Source organism: Archocentrus centrarchus, chromosome 13, assembly GCF_007364275.1.
Source record: "Archocentrus centrarchus isolate MPI-CPG fArcCen1 chromosome 13, fArcCen1, whole genome shotgun sequence".
NCBI classification, from domain to species: Eukaryota; Metazoa; Chordata; class Actinopteri; order Cichliformes; family Cichlidae; genus Archocentrus; species Archocentrus centrarchus.
The window spans coordinates 32,176,622-32,196,677 of record NC_044358.1 but is presented as its reverse complement, the minus strand read 5'-3'; positions in this window follow the sequence as shown (position 1 = coordinate 32,196,677).

The window sequence follows — 20,056 nt, the reverse complement described above, 5'->3', positions numbered from 1 at the left end:
CTCCTCTTCTTCAGAGGTCCCACCACAGCAGCAGTTTGATTATCTGTCTTTCAAGAACTCAGTTTCCATTAAGCAGTCTTGCCTAAGAGTTCAGCTTTGACTTTATTTAGTATGAGTAGGTATTTTCTCAGTAAGTGAGGTTGCACATGCAAAACAGGAAGCTCAAGAAGGGTTTTCCAATTCTATTATCAGTCCTCTTTCTGGGGAATCCAGTTCGTCTCTCATCCTGCCAGCAGCATTCATTATTGATCAATATGTAATACAGCCTAGCCCCAGTGCTGTGTTGTTATGCCTGTTGTCTGTCAGCAGACTGGCTGCCTGATGAGACTGTAGCAAGTTTCCATAGTAACAAAATGTTAAAGACTCCATATTATGCTCATTTACTGGTTTTATAATATTTTTGGGGAGAATAGGTTAGTATGTTATGTTATGTTTTATTTAATATTTTACAATTTGTATATTGCTGCAGCACCAGGCACCCTTTGTGAAAAATCCCAGTCTGCTCCAGTTGGGGCCACCCCAATTAAAAAATTCCATATTTACATATGGAAGAGATTTGTTAGAGTTCAGGGAGAGATTGAAAATATAAAGATGCTTCAATAAAACCAGCCACTTGCTTCAAAAAGTAGGTGTTATAAGAATCTTTTGACTTCCTGGTAACTAAATGTTTGAGGGCTTTTTGCACCTCTGAAACTGTAAACAGAAGAAAATTATAGGAATGATTTGCCATAATATGATCGTTTTATACCACATATTCTCAAGCATAATGTTAAGAGAACTGAACAGATAACCAGAGGCAATGTGATGCTTATTAAAACAGCCAAGAACACTGGCTTTATCGGAGATGTTTTGTGAGTCTTTAACAATGCACGGGGGGAAAGTTGTATGGATTTTGAATGTCCAATAATGGTTTAATGATCTAAATTGTCATGGGATTATTTAGACTGTTTGACGTTTCAAACAGCAAATAGCCAGCTTTGGTGTTTCTTTGGCATTTTTTATTTCTGCATGCATTACATGTTTGTGTGAAAATAAAGTACATTCCAGATTAAATGCGCACTGTTTCCTCCTTTAACTGTACTTTCTGAGGCAAGCATGCTTACTGACTTTGACAATAAAAATTTTGTGTGCGTGTGTGTGTGTGTGTGTGTGTGTGTGTGTGTGTGTGGCAGCTAGTGTGGAAGAATTTTTATATTAGCGATATTTAGAATGATTTTAATAAAAGGGAGGACACCAAAGCACCGAGCAAAGTGTTTTACTTTCTACTCCATCTTACTGCTATTCAGCTCGTCAGAGGGAGGCATTTCATGCAAACCTTATTGCTGTGGCCTTGCTGAATCGCTTCGTCTTATAAATCTACCGCTGGAATTGTCTTTTGAGAGTTTTATTCTTGCAAGAAGGAAGTCAGTCAGTACAGAGCGTGCAGCAGTATAGTGAGTAATTCACACAAACTAAGGAGAAAGATTTTACTTATACACAGCCCTGCTACATCATATTAGACTGTTGCTGGGCAGAAGTCAAGTTTCCCTACACAGGTCAAACACAGTTCAACAAGATATATGTAGTAGATAGGGCAAATAAGTCTTATCTGTTTGGAGACTGAGGCAATGACAGAAAACAGGCCACTGTCTCAGCTGGGGAGGTTCTGCATACCTCCACTTCTCCTACGTGAACGTGTCAAGGGGTAAAGTGTAACATAGGGCACGAGAGAACGAAAGCTGAATCTGAGAATATAGTAACTAAATAATTTCTCCATCTCTTTAGCTATTTTGCACCTTCTTCTCAGTTTTTCTTCAATTGCAGTCAGATTTGTGCCTCTGCTCCCCTCTCAGAGAAACTCTTCGATTGACCAGCTTTTCTGGGACTGCAGCTCTGATCCTCTCAGTGTCCTATTTTCCAGCAGCTCTAAGCAGACCTGTTTGCCCCCTTCTCAAAGCAATAAGAGCTTCCCACAGAGATGGGATTTCCTTTTATTTGTCTTGATTTATCGCCACCTTCGACCTGCGCATGACGTTAAAACAGTCTTGGTTGCATTCTTTTGTTCACCGAAGCATTGTCCAAGTTTCAGAATTTTTTTTTAGTCAGTATTCACTGAAGTCTTATTTTGACTCATTGTCTTTGGTTCAGCCTCATAACTTAGTGCCTTCCTTTCTTCCCCATAAGGCTGTATTTCTGGAGACCGACTTCTTGGTTCTGGCTACACGGCTTGTCTGCAGTAGAGATTATACTCTGTCGTGGACACAGCCAGCTGGAGGCACCACGGCCGAGTAGACATTCTTGTTATAATTCTTTGAAGTCTGCCTTAAGGGTCCGTGCATTGTTGGTGTATTGTAATGTCTACTCAAAGCCTTGTGCTCACCGTCTGATGATGTAATTACATCACTCAGACCCAAGAGAACCCTAGCAGACTTGGATGTGAAAAGTATAACTCACCTAGTCCTTAAAAGACTGAGTTTGAAGCCTTTTGGAAAGTATGATGCATGCTGCATGGAACTTGGCCAAAAACCTGAAAGATATGCATACTTCTGTTTTATTTTTTTTTTTCCAAATGATGCAGCCCCATCTCAACAGAGACAAGGCAAGAGGTTTATCACATGAACATTTACTCAGAATCCTAAACCAGAGAAGCTTCTCACACCTGCTGTCAAACATAAGAATGGCAGGCTTTGAGGGCTCCTCAGCACTGAGCAACATTTTTTTATTTCTTACTTTCTTACTTTACAAAAAGTATAAATAGTCACACAAATAAAAAACACAGATGTTTCTTGGATCTTTATCTTTTTATTATTAGAAGTCTACCAAACACTCGCGTATTTGGTGAAAATGTTTAGAGCCACTTCACTCACAGTGCTAGTCCCAAGACAGTTTTTGCAAAGGAAAATGTGTCTATCGATGAAACTGATTACAAAACGTCTGGAAGCCAGGCTTGAAAGCGAGTGCTGTGTGGAGAGAGAGTAAAGAGACAAAAGAGGAATCAACCCTGCAATGCTCCTGGTGGATGGGCCAGGTGGCCGTCCTGTTGTGTGGGAGGAAGTGAGCCTTGGCACAGAGATGCAATGGGCACAGTTTTCAAAGAGGAAACTCGGATACACAAACACATGGTATACAAAAATACCCCCCAAAAAAACCTTTTACAGATGAGGACTACAACATGCCTAACCACAGTCAGTTTAACAGCTGAAGTTCCAGTCATAGTTCTTCATTGCCCTGCAATAAGTTCAAGGTTTCTGCTTTAGTACAACGTCATAACAAACTATTATTTTCTTTTTTAAAAAATGACTAAATGTATTTTTCATAAAATATGTCTCATGTAATGCTTTGTGTGTTTTGAATTGTTTGATATATGTTTGATTTAAAATGGGTCTTAATTATTTTATTTTAATCGATCACCTACAGTTAGTTGCATAAATTTTGGAATAATAACACAATTTTTGTGATTTTGTCTCTGTACACCACTGTAGAGGATTTCAAATCAATGACTGCCCGAAGTGTAGAACCCACGGACATCACCAAATGCTGTTTGAGATGCTCTGTCAGGCATTTATGCAGCACTCTTCAGTTGCTGCTTGTTTGTGGGTCTTTTTGTCTTCAGTTTTGTATTTAACAGCTTAAAAAGCATGTTCTCTTGGGTTTAAGATCAGGTGACTGACGTGGCCATTAAAGAATATATCTTTTTTTTTTTTTTTAATCCACTGAAAAGGCACTCATAACCAGTTTTGCAGCATTTGGCTAAATCTGAGGAGAGAGTGTAGCCCTGTACACTTCACAATTCATCCTGCTACTTCTATCAGCAATCACATCATCAAGAAACACTAGTGACTTGGTTCAACTGCCATAACATTGTCTCCACCTTGTTTGATAGATGACATGGAATGCTTCAGATCATGAACTGTTTCTGCTTTTACTCTTGGTTTCATCTGATTATTATTATTTCGAGAACCTTGAGGGCTCCTGCAAGTTTTTAGCAAAGTCTAATATAGCCTTCTTGTTCTTGAGTGTAACCAGTGGTTTGCACCTTATTTAAATCCTCTGTATTTCCAGTCATGAAGATGTCTCTTGATTGTAGCCTTTCATGATGATACTGCTACCTCCTCAAGAGTGTTCTTGACTTGTAGATTTTGTTTGGGGTTTTCAGCATAATAATGACCTCCCTAACTTGCATCAACATCTCGCTGAGAGTTCAACAGCAACCAAATGCATGTTTAGCACTGATGTTTAACACTTGGAATTAACCCCAGACCTTTTGTCTGTCTAGTTTGTAATGGAATAATGAGAGAATGGGCCTCATCTGCCCATAAAGCTGTTTCAACTGTCCAATAACATTTGAGCTTCTTAAACAAAGGGTTAGTATATATGGATTCAACACAGATTCAAAAGCAAAATTACTGTAAGTATTACTAAAAAAAAGTACCCAAAATATTGCAATAACAATGTCTGTAGTAAAACTGTTACTTTTACAGTAATGAAATGTGAGTATAAATATTGTACTGTCCTCCATTTGGGTTGTTTTTAAGCTGTGGCTGATAAAATGGTTCTAAATTAATTCAGTAAAACTTGGTCACATAATAATAATATTTTAGTGACATGGTAGATAAACGTAACAGACATTTGATATTTGTTGGTTTACTAAATACACATACATTTTTCAAGATATATAAACAAATAAACTTACACACTTACAGCACAATAGGATTACACAACTTGCTCAGAGCAAAGAAAATGCATAAAACAGTTGCCTTCTGTATCTCTCTTACTCTCAAGTGCTCAGCTGAGAATATCTGCAGGGCTTCCTCTTCTACTATCAAACAGTTGTTTGTTCTCATTATCAGAACTCATTAAACATGATCAGACTCAATCCAACTATCTTTTTCAATGTCAATTTTTCTCTTCTCTAGCACTCTCTCATACTTGCTCTTGCTCTCTCTTTCACACTCTCTCACATACACTCACACACACACACACACACACACACACACACACACACACGCATGCACACACACACACACACACAGTTACATTTGGTTGTTTGTCTATTCATAATTCATAGATTTTGATCAGACAGAATCTTTGATAAGTTTTACAGCCTGGGTTTGCCCAGGCAGAGAAGAAGACAACAAAAATAAACAGCCATAAATGTATATGTGGTGATACCCACTGGATGATGTATGAGGCAAAGTTAATGTAATGATAATGATAATGTAAAGAGTCACTTTCTGATTTGTTAGCGAGAGGCAACATAGTCAGGACGTGGGCTCTTCTTCTTCTGCTGGCCTTCATTTTCCAAATGAAAGGACTTTTCACAACATGAAGTTGTTTCAGTTATTGACCTTTTGCTTTGTTTGTTTGTTTGTTTGTTTGTTTGTTTGTTTGTTTGTTTGTTTGTTTGTTTGTTTGTTTGTTTGTTTGTTTGTTTGTGGAATTATTTAACTCTTTAACTGAACAATAAAATATTTAGCTGCTGTACCTCCATCTGTTTATGCATCGACAGGCCAGCCAATGAGATTGTCAGATATGTTAATCAACTTTTATCCAAAACTCCTAATGATGACATTTTAAAAATCAAGGCACAAAATCAATGCTTACATAAATGTTACCTGTGATTGCACTTGTGTACCACTGGGACTGCTGGTAAGTCAAGAGTGAATATTTAAGTACCGGTCTTTGGAAGCTGAGAATATTTATATTAATGAAACAGAGTCCATGTGAGAAATTTGAATCTGCACTGTTTAAACACATAACTATGCATAAACATGTTTGATAAATGAGAGGCCCTGATCATTAAATGCATTTATGTACAGATTCCTGATAAATGGCTCCTTCACATGATACAAACTGATGACAGCAGGACGACTTACTGTTTAGCAGCTTTGATCTCAGCGAGGAAAAAAAATGGAAATAACACTGAAGATCATAAATAAAGATCATCTTGAAGCAGAGGAGAAGCAAAACAGATCCTTGTTTATTTTACTAACATTTGTATTCTACATGTAGATTTTTTTTTGTCAACATTCTTCATTAACCATCAACACTAAACACCGAGGAAAAGCGAGGGATATACACACAAAGAGCAAGACTGAGTGATGTGCATGAGTATGAGACAGAGAGAGCAAGACGGAGAATGATAGGAAAAGTAAATCCATGCCAAAAATAAAGACTAATCCAAACTGAGTCTGATGGATAAGTTGGTAAATTGAGTAAACAAAGTCCTCCCTCTCTTCATTATGAGGTGCCAGGAAAAATCTTGTCATACAAAATGGAATCCAGAACAAGTCGGTTTGGTTCAGATGGGGATAATGTTGGATAAATATAAGCAGCAGTAAGAAGGAGCAAAAATATAATAACAAGAAATCTACCCAAAAAAGATGATCTCAACTCAATTTGACAGGCTTGTAGACATGGCAGTGAAAAAAAAGAAAAGAAAAGAAATGCACCAGACAGTGTACCAGAGACTGAAAGAGAAAGAAAGATCTGAAGAGAAGAAGAAAAGAAAATGAACAAAGAATAAAAAAGACAAACTAATGAGACAGAGGCAAGAAAGAATGTGAAGTCAGCTCAATCAATTACTATAAGAGAAATGGACTATGATAAATTGTTAGCAAAACCTCTGATGTAAGACACCTAAGGAAGGCCAGGAAAGCAAAAGGCCATTGTCACAACAAATATTACTTGAGACATTAGAAGAATGAAGCATGACCCTCTTCAGAATAACACAAATATGAAACTGGAGACATTTCAAATGGCTGATGAGTGGCAAAATTTGTATTACCATGAATAATGTCTCTTTCCTATTTTAGCGTCCCGTAAGCCCTGACTGTCTGGCAGAGAAAACCACAAAAAAAGAAACTAAGGCAGCTGATTACAATTTATCATTGCAGATTTTATTATTTATGCTTGCAACATGCTTCTGCCCTGTTAAAATGTATAAATGTCACATATACATTTTAGCTAGCTTTCATTATGTAATATTTTTGTGTTTTGTTTACTGAGAATTTAATCAGAATTATAGAAAATTACAGAAAGTTCACAAGATTTTAAGCACCACTGTAGCCAAAATTTGCCACTCAGGTCTGAGATGGTCTCTCTCTCTCTCTCTCTCTCTCTCTCTCTCTCACTCACTCACTCACTCACACACACACACATATAGTTCACACACACACACATACCATATGATATATGCAAAAGATTATTTGTGATATGGAAATCTATTCCGCAAAAATATGATGCCAGAAAGCCTGATGCGTGTAAGAACAGCACGACCTTACTGTGAGGGAAGAAAAGAGCGGTGACGTTGATTTTAATTTATTTATTTATTCTGTCAAGTCAGTCTTTTTTCAGTGGTGTTGGCTTTTGAACACAGAAACACATTAGCAACAGAAAGCTGGGGAATAGTCTGTTGATTCCCCACACACACACACACACACACACACACACACACACACACACACACACACACACACACACACACACACACACACACAAAAAAACACACCTCCCATTTACACTGGGTCCCTTTGAGGAGAAGTTGAAGGGGAAGGAGACATGTGGCAGTGGCAGAAAAGAACATATGGCATCTGCTCTAGTGTAAAATCTTAATATGGGGTAGAGTATTGGCACCCATCGCCTCACTAGCACTGACATGCTGTCAGAGTTGTTCTGGCAGAACACTAAGTGGAGCACACTTGTCCAGCACTGTTCCCATGAGTGTGGCAGCATGTCCCTTCCCACTTGCCATCCACCCAGGACCGCATTAGCAATGCTGTTATCGAAAGGGAGAGAACACAAACATGGTGGAGCAGATCTGTTTATCAGATCTTCAGATAAAGACCCAGTGATACACACTGGTGTTGCTAACTTGGTAAGAGGGGGAAAAAAAAGAAGAAAGAACTAGAGCAATGGAAGAGGCAACACGGTAATTTCTAGGGATTGCTAAATGGCAGGGGTCCCCGGCACACACCAGGGGGAAGGTTTTTCTTCTTTTGAATCATGGCTACAACATTATCAAAAAGTACAGCTCTATAATTACAATGATAAACAGACTGTGGCCCTTTGGCACAACATGAAAAGATGGATAAATAAACACTGCCTGCTATCATGACATCATACGTGTAACCAGAGCACAAGCAAATCTCTCCATAATGAGAAGCCTCAAAGCCTTTCCTGTATTCAAAAAGAAAGAAAGAAATACATACACATACACGCAGGGCTGTTTCTACATTTCAGCATTAAAGTTGGTTAATAAACCTTACAGTGACAGATTATTACAAGACTCATCCAAATGGGAAAATGTTAACAGGAGCTGAAGTTGGGTTTGTATGAATTCATTCATATTTTTATCTGATATTATCATTTATAATAACATTTTTTTTCAATTAAACATGAACCGTGCTAGGAACACCAACTGTTACTTTTATTAGTAATACTTGCTTTTGTAGTAAAATTTGCAAATATAGGCAACCTTGATTATGAGATTGTGAATAAAGTAACACAGCAGGATGGGGTGGCTGACCACAAAATACATAAATAAATACATTTATAAATATTACCTGTAATTGCAAAGCGGTTATAAGCTTAGTGCATGTTGATAAGACAAAGAAGTTGCATCATTAGAAAAAATTCCTCATGCCCCCCTAGCCAAGAATTTCCTACAGTGTGGACATTTGGTCACAAGATTGAAATTCTGCTCTATATACTTGATCAATCCCATGCAATTTGGGGGGTGGGGGGGTGGAAAACACAATCTGTTCTCCTTAAAATAAAGCTAAATTAATTTTTGATATGGGTACCACAGCTTCAGGGGAACAGATGTGATCTGCCTTACTGAGATTTCAGTGCAAACTTTTATTAATGTTTGGAAATCACCAGTAAAAAGTAAAAGCTTAAATACACAAAAGACACACACACATAGTATGTGTGTTGAATTGTTTTGTGTGTTTCTGGGTCCGAAAAATTAAGCCAGCGCAGAAATACCTGAAATCTTGCATTCTATCTGAGGGCCACCAGATGGCGATAAATGTGCTTTCAAACGGACTTCAGTTTGTGCAGAAGTCTGTGTGAAAACTTTCCTGCTGGGTTTATGGACTCAGTCACTCATTATGGTTTAGTTTGCCTGTTAATCCCAATCAATGCACCCCAATAACATCAGAGATGCAGGCGTTTGACCTGAATGGTAATAATTCCTCTCCTCTTTAGTCCAGACGATTCTCTGTCCATGTTTTCTAAAAAGCATTTCAAGTTTTGATTCTTCCTGACCACAAAAGAATTTTCCACTTTGCCGCAGTCGTATTTTGCAAGAGGTTTGGCCGGGAGAACAGAGCAGTGATCATGGGCTTTATTATGCATATATGAATGGCCCCATAGAGATTTCCCTGACAGAATTATATCTATATTTAATGCAATCCTGCCTGATGGCCCGAAAATCACCGGCATCCAATATTGTTGTTTTTTTGTTCTGTTTTTTTACCTTGTCCCTTGCACACAGAGATTTCTCCAGATTCTCAGAACATTTTTTATAATATTATGTTCTGTATGATGAGATATTCTTTAAGTCTTTGCAATTTAACATTGTGAAAAATTATTCTGAAATTGTTCCACAGTTTGTAGATGCATTTTTTTAATTGTATCTTTACTTTTGAGAAACTCTGCTTGTCTAAGATGCTCTTTACTTACTTGTCCAGCCTGTTGTTGCCCCGTCCAACTTTTTTGAGATGTGCTGCTCCCCTCAGATTTCAAATGGGATAATATTTTTTTCAGAAAACGTGTCTTAGTTTAAGCATTTGATATGTTTTCTGTGTTGTTTTGTGACTAAAATATGTTTATATGGTTATGAGTTATATGGTTATAATATTCTGATTTTATTTGGATTTTACGCAGCATACCAACTTTTTCTAGAATTGGAATTATAATTGAAACTGCCAACCATAAAACCCTGCTGTGATCACACGATAAAATTGCTGGGCTTTAAGATAATAGCATCATCATATGCCCAGCAGTTTTTTTTCCTCTTTAGTAGTGCAACCACCTTTTGAAGATGAAAGTATTCATATTCCAGTAGGCCGTGACTCCTTAGGTTAAGAACCACAGTTATAGCCAGTCACGCAAGGTCTTGTCACACTACTCCATTCTCGTGGTTTTGAAGCTCCACGTTGCTTCAGGAAGCCAATAATGTTTCCAACATGAAAGAGATGTGTGTGCTGCTGGAGATGACACTTGTTTTTTTTTTTTTTAAATGTCTTTTTTCATCAGCACATGAAACCAACATACCTGCTGTGAATCCAGGCTGAATATAGCTGCCATCCACCACAAAAAAAGCTATTTAGTTTCAGAGCCTTCGTTCAGAGCCTACTGGCAGTGAAAAACTGATACTTAAACAATAGGCGTTTGGCAGAGTCCAGGCAAATTAGTACAGTGAATAACAGTATAAATGACAGATAATTCAAAGTGGGGAAGACTGACTTTCAAAGTCAGCTAAATAATATCACTCTTGTTGATGCAGATAAATAATGTAATATTTGATGATGTCAGTACAAGTGGATATAAATATAACATCCTGATGGTACAGTTTCCTGATGTTGCTTTGCTGTGGACCTTTTAACCCCACCACAACAGCTCAATGACGCAGCTCCCTGGGAAACAAATTGCATCTCTGCTTGTCATTATCACATTAACTATGCATCAGCTGTCAACAAAGGGTCGCAGTACGCGCATATTTGTTCACACACACATACACACACGCATCGTCTTTATTCTACTTGACTAATCTCTAAACAAAGCTGTGAATGTTAGCCTCTAAAATCCTTTCACTTTGAATTTGGTTGGGAAAAAAAAAATCCCTGGAGGAGAGCTAAGAAGGACGATGCAGGCAAAGAAAGAGATGCGGAGACGAGTGCTAGCCAACTCCTACTGAGACCTCTTTGATAGATTCAGTTTGTTCGAGGAGGGAGTTTGGTTCAGTTGAAAAAAAAAATCTCCCCAAAGACTTTTTCTGGTTCTGTTTCTATTTGTATGTGACTGTACGTGTATACTGTGAGTCTTTTCTGTGTGTATGCTACATGCATATATGTGCACGTCAGTGTCGGTGTGTGAACAAGATAATAGTTCTACAGTTTTGTGTGCAATTTTTTTTTTTTTTGGCTAGTCCTCATTATCTGGATGTTGGAGTTCTTATTGTGTAATCTGTCTTGTATCCTTTAAAGAGTCATTAGATTACCTTGATGTTTTACATTTCAGTAAATTGGGATTACTGGAATCCCGGGGCTAATACGATTAAGCTTTCTTTTTCACTGTTTAAAAAGTGTACAGAACATAAGATTGTACAGTTCCTCTGCTAAACTGACAAAGCTAGGGAGTCCTGGTTTCAACCCCTCTGCATGGCAAAGAAATAATTAGATCCCTGGACTGTGGGTCCAGATTTAAAAGAACTGAACAGAAGCAGGGTGAACTTCATATTAGTTTACAGGTTCTTCCTCCTGCTCGTAAATGGGGAGAAGAGAAGAGAAGAGAAGAGAAGAGAAGAGAAGAGAAGAGAAGAGAAGAGAGAGAAGAGAAGAGAAGAGAAGAGAAGAGAAGAGAAGAGAAGAGAAGAGAAGAGAGAGAAGAGAAGAGAAGAGAAGAGAAGAGAGGTAATTAGTGAAAGTAGGACATATGTATGAGGTGACAAGAAGTGGCACTGAGTTTGGAAACAGAAAGTATACAACTAGCTGCTGCGGTTTTGCATGAAAGTTCAGATTCTTGTTCTGTCATGTCAGCCTAATTAAGTATGTGTGTCATATTGTGTAAAGTGTGGGCTAAGCTTTGTTATCATACCTGCTTTGGTTGTACAGACATTTTTCTGTAACATAATTGTTTTCACACATTTGTGAGGCTTTATTGACCAGCACAAGTTATCACAAGCACTTGAGTTCTGTGTGAGCATCTTAACTGTCTTTAAGAGCAGTACAAACTATACACACCTGCATCTCCACTTGATCCTGATACCAACCCTTCTATAAGCGGCCTTATTGTTTACTATGCATGCAGGCCAAAGCGCAGTCTGTAGGCCGATAAATATCAATCCACTGAGAAAACAGGGAAAACAAACTCTTAACTAATTTGAAGATGGATTGCAAGGACAGATCGACTTAGATACCAAAGCGGTTGTAGTCACATAGCAAACATATTAATGAGGGTTAAAGACTCAATAAACCTTGAGTTATATATTTGGTAGAGATCAGGAGTGTTCCAAAATACAGCACAAGAAAAGTTTTCTTTCTTTCTTTCTTTCTCTTTCTTTCTTTCTTTCTTTCTTTCTTTCTTTCTTTCTTTCTTTCTTTCTTTTTCTTTCTTTCTTGCTATCGCCTCACAGCAAGAAGGTCCGACCCTTACGAATGGCCGGGGTCTTTCTGTGTGAAATTTGCAAACGTAGCAGAAATCTCTGCGTGCAGTGTTCACATTTTTATCATTAACACTGATGTATATACATCACTGTGCACCCAAAAGAACCAGTTAATATAATAAAAATCACAAGACACACACACACACATACACACACAAATAAATAAATGCCTGGGACTGTAGTTGTTGTTGCTTATACAGTAATCTGAGTATATTGACTAGATGGTTTACCTACAGCAGAAGGATCCATGCAAGGATCCCTGAAGTGAGAGAGCCGTGCATTTGTGAATGCAGCTCAACAGCAGTAACCTCATTATTTATTTATTTATTTATTTATTAACATTTGCTAATTATTCCTGACAGAGATTTGTCAGGACAGCTCATCACAATCGGCACTTTTTTCACAGCTCAGTCACACACCAAGTCACAATTTTCCAGTTAAGTCAGAAACGTTTTTCTTTTTTTTTTTTCAAAGTTCTTTATTTTTATGTTTCTTTAAATTCAATTTTCAGCATTGTACTGTATATAGATAGATAACCATGTGTGCTTTCATCACACTTCAAAGTGGCATGGTTTTTGCCTCTGGGTGACACCAACTAATTATAATGCATCTGCTTGTGACCCCTTGATAAACCATGAAATTTTGCTAACCCCCCTACCCCCTTTCAATCATAAGCACTACACCCACCATATTAAGCGAACTCAAATCTTTGAAGTACAAAGTAACATGAAGGCTTGAAAACAGCCCTTATTTTAGCCATCCTCAAAAATGTGAAATAATTTACAATTGTTCCTTTCGAAGTACATGACTGCATGAAAGTGTTTAATAACTCAATTAGATTGTAGGTGTGAGTCTAAACCTGTGTTTACCTCGTGCTATCAGTCACCCCTGCTGTGCACTCTCATACTCCCACCAGCCATTGCCTTTGTTTTGAGGAGAATTAACTTACTGTAATGTAGGATTTAAGTAATTCAAATAAAAGCTTAACTTTCTTTAATGAATGCAAAGTGAAAACAGCATCACAACTGCCATCCTTACCTTTCAGAGTTTCCATTTTAATTATCGGTATTTAACTCCATGTAATTTAAGTATCTAATGACAGTAATTCAAGAATTAAAATTGAAAAAAGATTTAAAATTCACCTCCAAGATTTGTGTCTAGAGCATGAAATGTAAGGCAGAAGCTGATTTGAGATGCACTGCTTATCATGTGACAATGCCAGTCACAGTCTCCTACTTAACATACTGGAAGCAGGAGAGATCATTTTAGATATGAGAAAGGCGCCTCTGAAATGTCAAGGTTTGCACGTGTGCACATTCAGCAGTGGTGAGGGGCTCCATGGGTTGGAACTGTTTTGGTGACACATAAAGGAGCAGTGTTATATCAGACATAACTTTTTTTTTGGCTTGTTAGGTAAATGGAATCATTACTGCAGTCTCTTTACAGTCACCTCAAGGCAAAGACCCTAACAATCAAACGACCTCCTAGGAGCATGTTTTGTACCACGTTATCACTTCCTGCGATTTGCTACTTAGCCACAGAGGATACATGAGGACATCATGGCAATCATAATGGCGTGAAAACTCACCACTTCGCCCTCCGGGTAACTTTTCTCAAACTGGAAGCCAAAAAGGTACCATAAACAGATCCCACTGACACTGACATTAAGAATTTATTGTGACGTTTTACTTCACCTAAAAGGCGTCTACTTTGACACCCAAAGCCACTTCAAGCTCAGCACTTAACCGCAGTTTGAACTCTTGAAGACAACAAGTCAATAAATCTGCAACAGCATGTTCAGTGAAGGAAACTGGCAGCTGTACTTTTTGTCACCTTGACAGATGAATGACACGTCTCCTTGTTATCCCTCTGAACGTCTTTTACTTTTATCATCTTCGTACCTCTACTTTATCGCCTGTACCTCTGTTCTCAATTGTCTTTATTTCTGTCTCTTACACTGAGTCTCACTCATACTCTACATCTAACTCTAATGAATTCTTCCCGGGACATTTTTAATTTTTTTTTTTTTCCCCCAGCTGCCCTTTCTTTTTTTTTTTTTTTTATCCCTCTTGCTTTCTTCTTTGTGTTTTTGTCCTCACATCTGTTTGGTTATTTGAGGACGTGGTACAGCATCATGTCTCAGGCCACTGGAGGACTTTTAGAAGTCAACAAGAGAGAGTCTATCGCGGTCTCCTGGGCTCCTGTGTGCACGCAGACACAAGCAAATTCACACAAATTCAATCACACACACCAGTGTTAAGCTCTCAAATTCCCCTCAAAGAGTTTCACTCCCACAAGGCAAGATGCCACAGAGAAAAAAACAAAGAGATGGAATGTTTTCTCTCTATCCTCCCCTTTCCATCTCTTTCTCTACTGCTCGCGCTATAGTCCTCGGTCGCTCTGTTCTCTGCAGTGCAGTACAAACATGCAGAGTGATCAAAGAGTCTGGGGTGTCAGAAGCAAGGGACAAAATGGACGTGTGTAGAAGACAAGATGAGAAAAGAAGTTCGGGGAGCACAGCTGTCAGTCAGACATTTTATCAAACTCAGTGGAGTTTGCGTCTCAGTGGCACACCTGTGGACTTCTGAGCTTACCTGGAGGACCATCAGTGTATTAAAGTTGCTTCTACTTTGTTGCCATCACCTTTTTTTAAGGTTCATGCTTTGTTCTTTGCTCCGTACAAATAAAGCAGAAATTTTAATTGAAATTTTAACACATCAGTCTGGTGATTACGAATTAATGAACCTCGGCAGCATGGTGAGAGGAATAGAGACACTTTTCCCTGTGTCGCTGAACTTTTGGTCTGTTTGTGCTAAAATACCTTAATGTTAGTGTGTGAATCTATTTTTTTTTTTTTTTTTTAAGTCAAATGTAAAGCATCCATCAATGCCTTTACCTTATCTGCTCATCTAACTGGAGCTTACCCCAACTGTCAAACGGTGAATGATGGGGTGCACCCCGGTCAGGTTACCAGTACATCACAGGGCTAACACAGAAAGACAGACAACCACACACACGCTCACACCCACACCTACAGCCAATTTAGAATCACCACGTATGTCTTTAGGACAAGTACAGCTCTTTACCCTCAGTAAAAAGTGTCTTTTTTTTTTTTTTTTTTTTCATTTTTAAATCTAGCTTAAATGCTGATACTGGTGTTACATAAGCTCAGGAAAATGTGTGGTGTAAGTTTGCTTCGAAAAAAATCCAAGATAATAATATGATAACTCACTGTGTTGGTCCAAAAAATAAAATGCTGTGAGCCGTGGAGTCACAGCGCCCTCTTCTGGATCCAGATGAAAACGGATTTGCACAGTTGAGACGTTCACTGCATTTGTGTATGCTCAACTACATGTAATGGAAACATCTGGGAGCATCATATTAATCTTCTGCCAAAGTCAGTTTGTATATTGATCAACATTTTTCTATAATTAGGGCTAATTAATATAAATATGATATATGTTTTTTTATTGTTGTTTTGCAATATTCAAGGTACAAAAAATAATCTTAATGACAATAAAATGGTAAACTAATCCACAGTGTGTTTTTACATTTATTCTTTTACAGAATTAACTGTGTTTCGATTAACCAGCATTGCTCTTCTTTCTCGGTCTCCCTCAGGCTGCAGACAGTGAGGTTCTGTGCACTGATAAAATCCCAGCGTCTGTGTGGTATGCACTGAGCTTATTACAGATCAGATTTAAGGTCAAAGGGAACCACTTGTAAAAACTATTTTACTCTTAATCCTGGCGTAGCTGGTTTGGGATTTTTTTTGGTTTTGATTTGAAAACATTTTACCAGTTAGGTTCTTATATCATAATAGCATTTGACTTTCTACAGTATCACTGACACTGACTTTAATAGTAAAATTGTATTTAATTCCTTTTCTTGTGTGTGTTTCTCGTCTTGATTGGAATACTATTAAATGCACACAGACTGCTTCAAAAATGCCACACAAATATATGGTTACAGCCTTTGTTATCTGTTGTTAGTTTGCGAGGGAAAATAGACGTGTCTATATTTGATACAAACTAAAACATGGATTGCATCATGGTTTACTTCATATTGCATACTTACTGTGTCCTGAGCACCAGGCGTTGGGTTAGCTGAAGAAGAAACCCAGTCTGCTCATCATCTCCAAGTTGTGTGGGTCAAAACTTTAACTTGATGCAGCTGTGTACCGTTGTGTGTTTTGTCACAAGAGAACAAAATCACTTCTTAAAGTTGCAGCTGCCTTATCTAATTGGCAATCACTGACTGATAAGCATGAGAGTAATGTGAGTCTGTGTGTATATCATAAACACTATGACTAATGTGTTTTGGGGTTTTTTTTTTCTTTTGTTTTGTTTCTTTCCTGGGAAAGTGTGTACTGTGTCCAAGTACAGATTGTGTCAAAACAATTGCATCACAACTGCACAACATTGTCAGAAAACTTCGCTTTGCCTACTCAGAACATCAACATGCATGCGTCAGAGTGCCATCGGAAGAAGTTCTCTATTTTTGTTTGTTTTCATGTTTAGTTTTTAGTCTACGTGGAGACTATTAGAGGACGAAAAAGCACTGCACCTGCTGAACGTTGCGTGTGACAATTAAAGCACTTGAATCTGCTGAGTCAGTTCAACCAAATAATAAAAATGCTTGTTTTCCACAAGGGCTAATTAGTCGAAATAATCTGTATATCGTAAAAAGGAGCAAAACTGCTGTATTTTACTATCATATGGCAGTCACATAATAGGAAAAAACAATAGGAGGATTTTTTTTTTTTTACAGCTAAAAATATTTACTCTGTATACTATAAAAACATCTGAGACCTTTTGGTCTTGTACCTTAATAGATCCTTACCTTTGATGTATATAAAATCAGCAACAGCAGGGATACACTCTTGTACAATAGCCCTGCTGCCTAGCAACAAAAGGCCTCTCTTTATAGCAACATTTCTTCTCACTGCAGAAAGAAATGGAGAGACAAAGACAGAGAGAAAAAAAATCATTTCTTTTACTATTGTGTTTGCTTTAATAGCTTTAGTTTAAAAGTTCTTTTTTTGTAGCTCTGCAAACAATTGTGTGCAACCAATCAATATTGTCTACTGAATTTTGTTATGTATATTAAGAGCCAGGGTGGCAAAAGTATACACATTCTTTACTTAAGTAGAAGTACAGATATTTGTGTTAAAAAATACTCTGGTAATAGTTGAAGCACTGATTCAACTTCTTTACTTGCCTACATGGTGAATGGGTGACTTTAAAAAATAATCTATCTTCTTCCTCTCCTGTCTTGCTTCCATCTTTCTCCATCTCTAAATGAACTGATCTCATATTTTTCCCTCTCCCTGGGAAATACAGCAGCTGTATCTTCAGCTGTCACTGTGTGGCAAACTGCACGGAGACCGTTTGTGTGTTTCCTGATATTTGTTGATCTGTTGGAAATAATGAATTTACACAAAAGGGTTAAGTCCATCCACTTTCTTCCACTTATTCAATTCAGGATCATGGTTATAAGGTGCCATAAGGTGAGTACACACTGCACAGATCACTGGGTTATGGACTGGCACCCTGTAGAAACAGACCTGATAACAGTCAGTTTGGACAGATCAAGTGGAATGCAGTTTCTGCATTAAGTTTATCCCCAAATATTTTGTTTTAATTCTATATAATAAATAACACATCACTATAACCTACACTTAGTTTAACACAGACTTACAGTAAAAGAAGAAGGTCAGTGTGCATTTTATACTTCACCAGTTTATTATAGTGGAGTCTGTGTGGTCCCTGGAGCTAGGTTGTTACTGGCAATTTTCCCCTGGTAGGGTTCTGCTTTTTTTTCTATAGGTGAGCACCTTCCCTAACATTCGCATGCACTCACATGCCAGAGGAAATTCTGGGTTTACTATCTTGCCCAAGAAAACTTTGACATGGACCACTGACCTTCCAACTGGTAGATGACTTGTTCTACCTACTAAGCCCAAGTAATCAGTGTACCAGGTTGGAGCCAGGCCAGAAGGGGGCCCTTGAGTGAGAATGGCTGGTGGCTGGGCCTGAGCTCATGGGGCCCAGCTGAGCTCCTCCCAAAAGACCCTCATAGGCCTGCTCTCCTATGGACCCACCACCTGCAGGAGGGGCCACAGATGTTTTGTGCCATGTGGATTGGTAGTGGTCTTCTTCATCAGTGGGTGACCTACAGTTTGCCCTGGAGTACTGTGGGTGAAGCTGCAGAGTGCCCACTTTGGGACAGTGAGGAGTTGCTGCCTCAAGTGGTGGAGTTCAGGTCTTGTTTCTTAAAAAAGCAAGGATTGGCAGGTAGATTAGTGCAGCATCAGCAGTGACGTGGAAGTTGTACTGGTCTGTTATGGTGAAAAGAACTGAGTGTGTAAGTTTAGCTGTGGATTCATCTGGAAACAAGTGGCAGAAATGAGCTTCATTTGTAGGGTGTCTGTGTTCTCCCATAGAGACAGGGAGGGGCTCAGAGTAGAGCCACTGCTGATGAGATGGGTGGGTTTATGTTATATTAGTGCATCCATTAATTCTATGTAGCTCTGATTGTTTTTTACCTAACTAAGCTTGAACACTTTAAATTATAAACTAATTAATTGTAAACTATTGTTTCTAAACAAAGCCAATGTAAATTTTCAGGATTTCTTTAAAATACAACAATTCATAAATGAAGGCCAAATATCCCTTTGTCCCTCACACCATCAGATTGTACAACTCCTCTTTTTTTTTTTTGGAACGGGGGGGGGGGGGGGGGGTAACAGGAGGACAGAGGGAGGGGAGGAGCAGCAGCCTGAGCCTGACCACAACACAACATAAGAAATACTTGTCTGTTTTATTATTTATTCATATGTTTGTTTACTGTGATTTCTGCTGTGTTCATGTGCCTATTTTTGTTACCTGTAAAAGCGTCTACTGGAACTTTAATTTCCCTGATGGAATCTTCCTAAAGGAATTAATAAAGTTTTATCTAATCTAATCTAATCTAATCTTAATCTGTTTCAGGACTGGAGAAATATTTATGCCTTAGTTGTATAGGTGTTAGTCTCCAGCAGGTATCAACCTGTCAGGATAAACGACAAGTCGAAAATGCTTTTAGAGCAAAAATGCAAGTGTATATATACACACACACACATTTGTATTTTATATTAAGTCACTTGAATTAATTGAAGTCTGTGGTGTCCTTTGCGATTGTGCTGGAATCTGTACACCTGCTGAGAACAGAGATGGCTTATAAGTAATTATTTATATATATATATATATATATATATATATATATATATATATATATATATATATATATATATATGGAGAGAGAGATAGCCTTTCTACTCACCTGAGTACTCAAACCACTTTGTAACTAGTCTCACTCATACACACTCATTCATACGCTTTTATGTATGTCTAAGCACTTTTGAACATTCACACACACACACACACACACACACACTCCCTCTCTCTCTCTCTCTGATAGATGCATCAGCAGTATCTTGCCCACAGATTCTTTAGCACACAGACTGGAGGAGCCAAGGATCGATCCATCAACCAGCGATTAGGAAAAAATTCCTGTTGACAGTCTTAATAATTGAACAAGGGAAATGATCTGAAGCAATGTGGTTTTAATAAGCTTGCAAGCATTATGAGTGTTACATGAAGGAACTTCTCACTGGGCTGTTCCTCTGAACCCCCTTTAAACAGT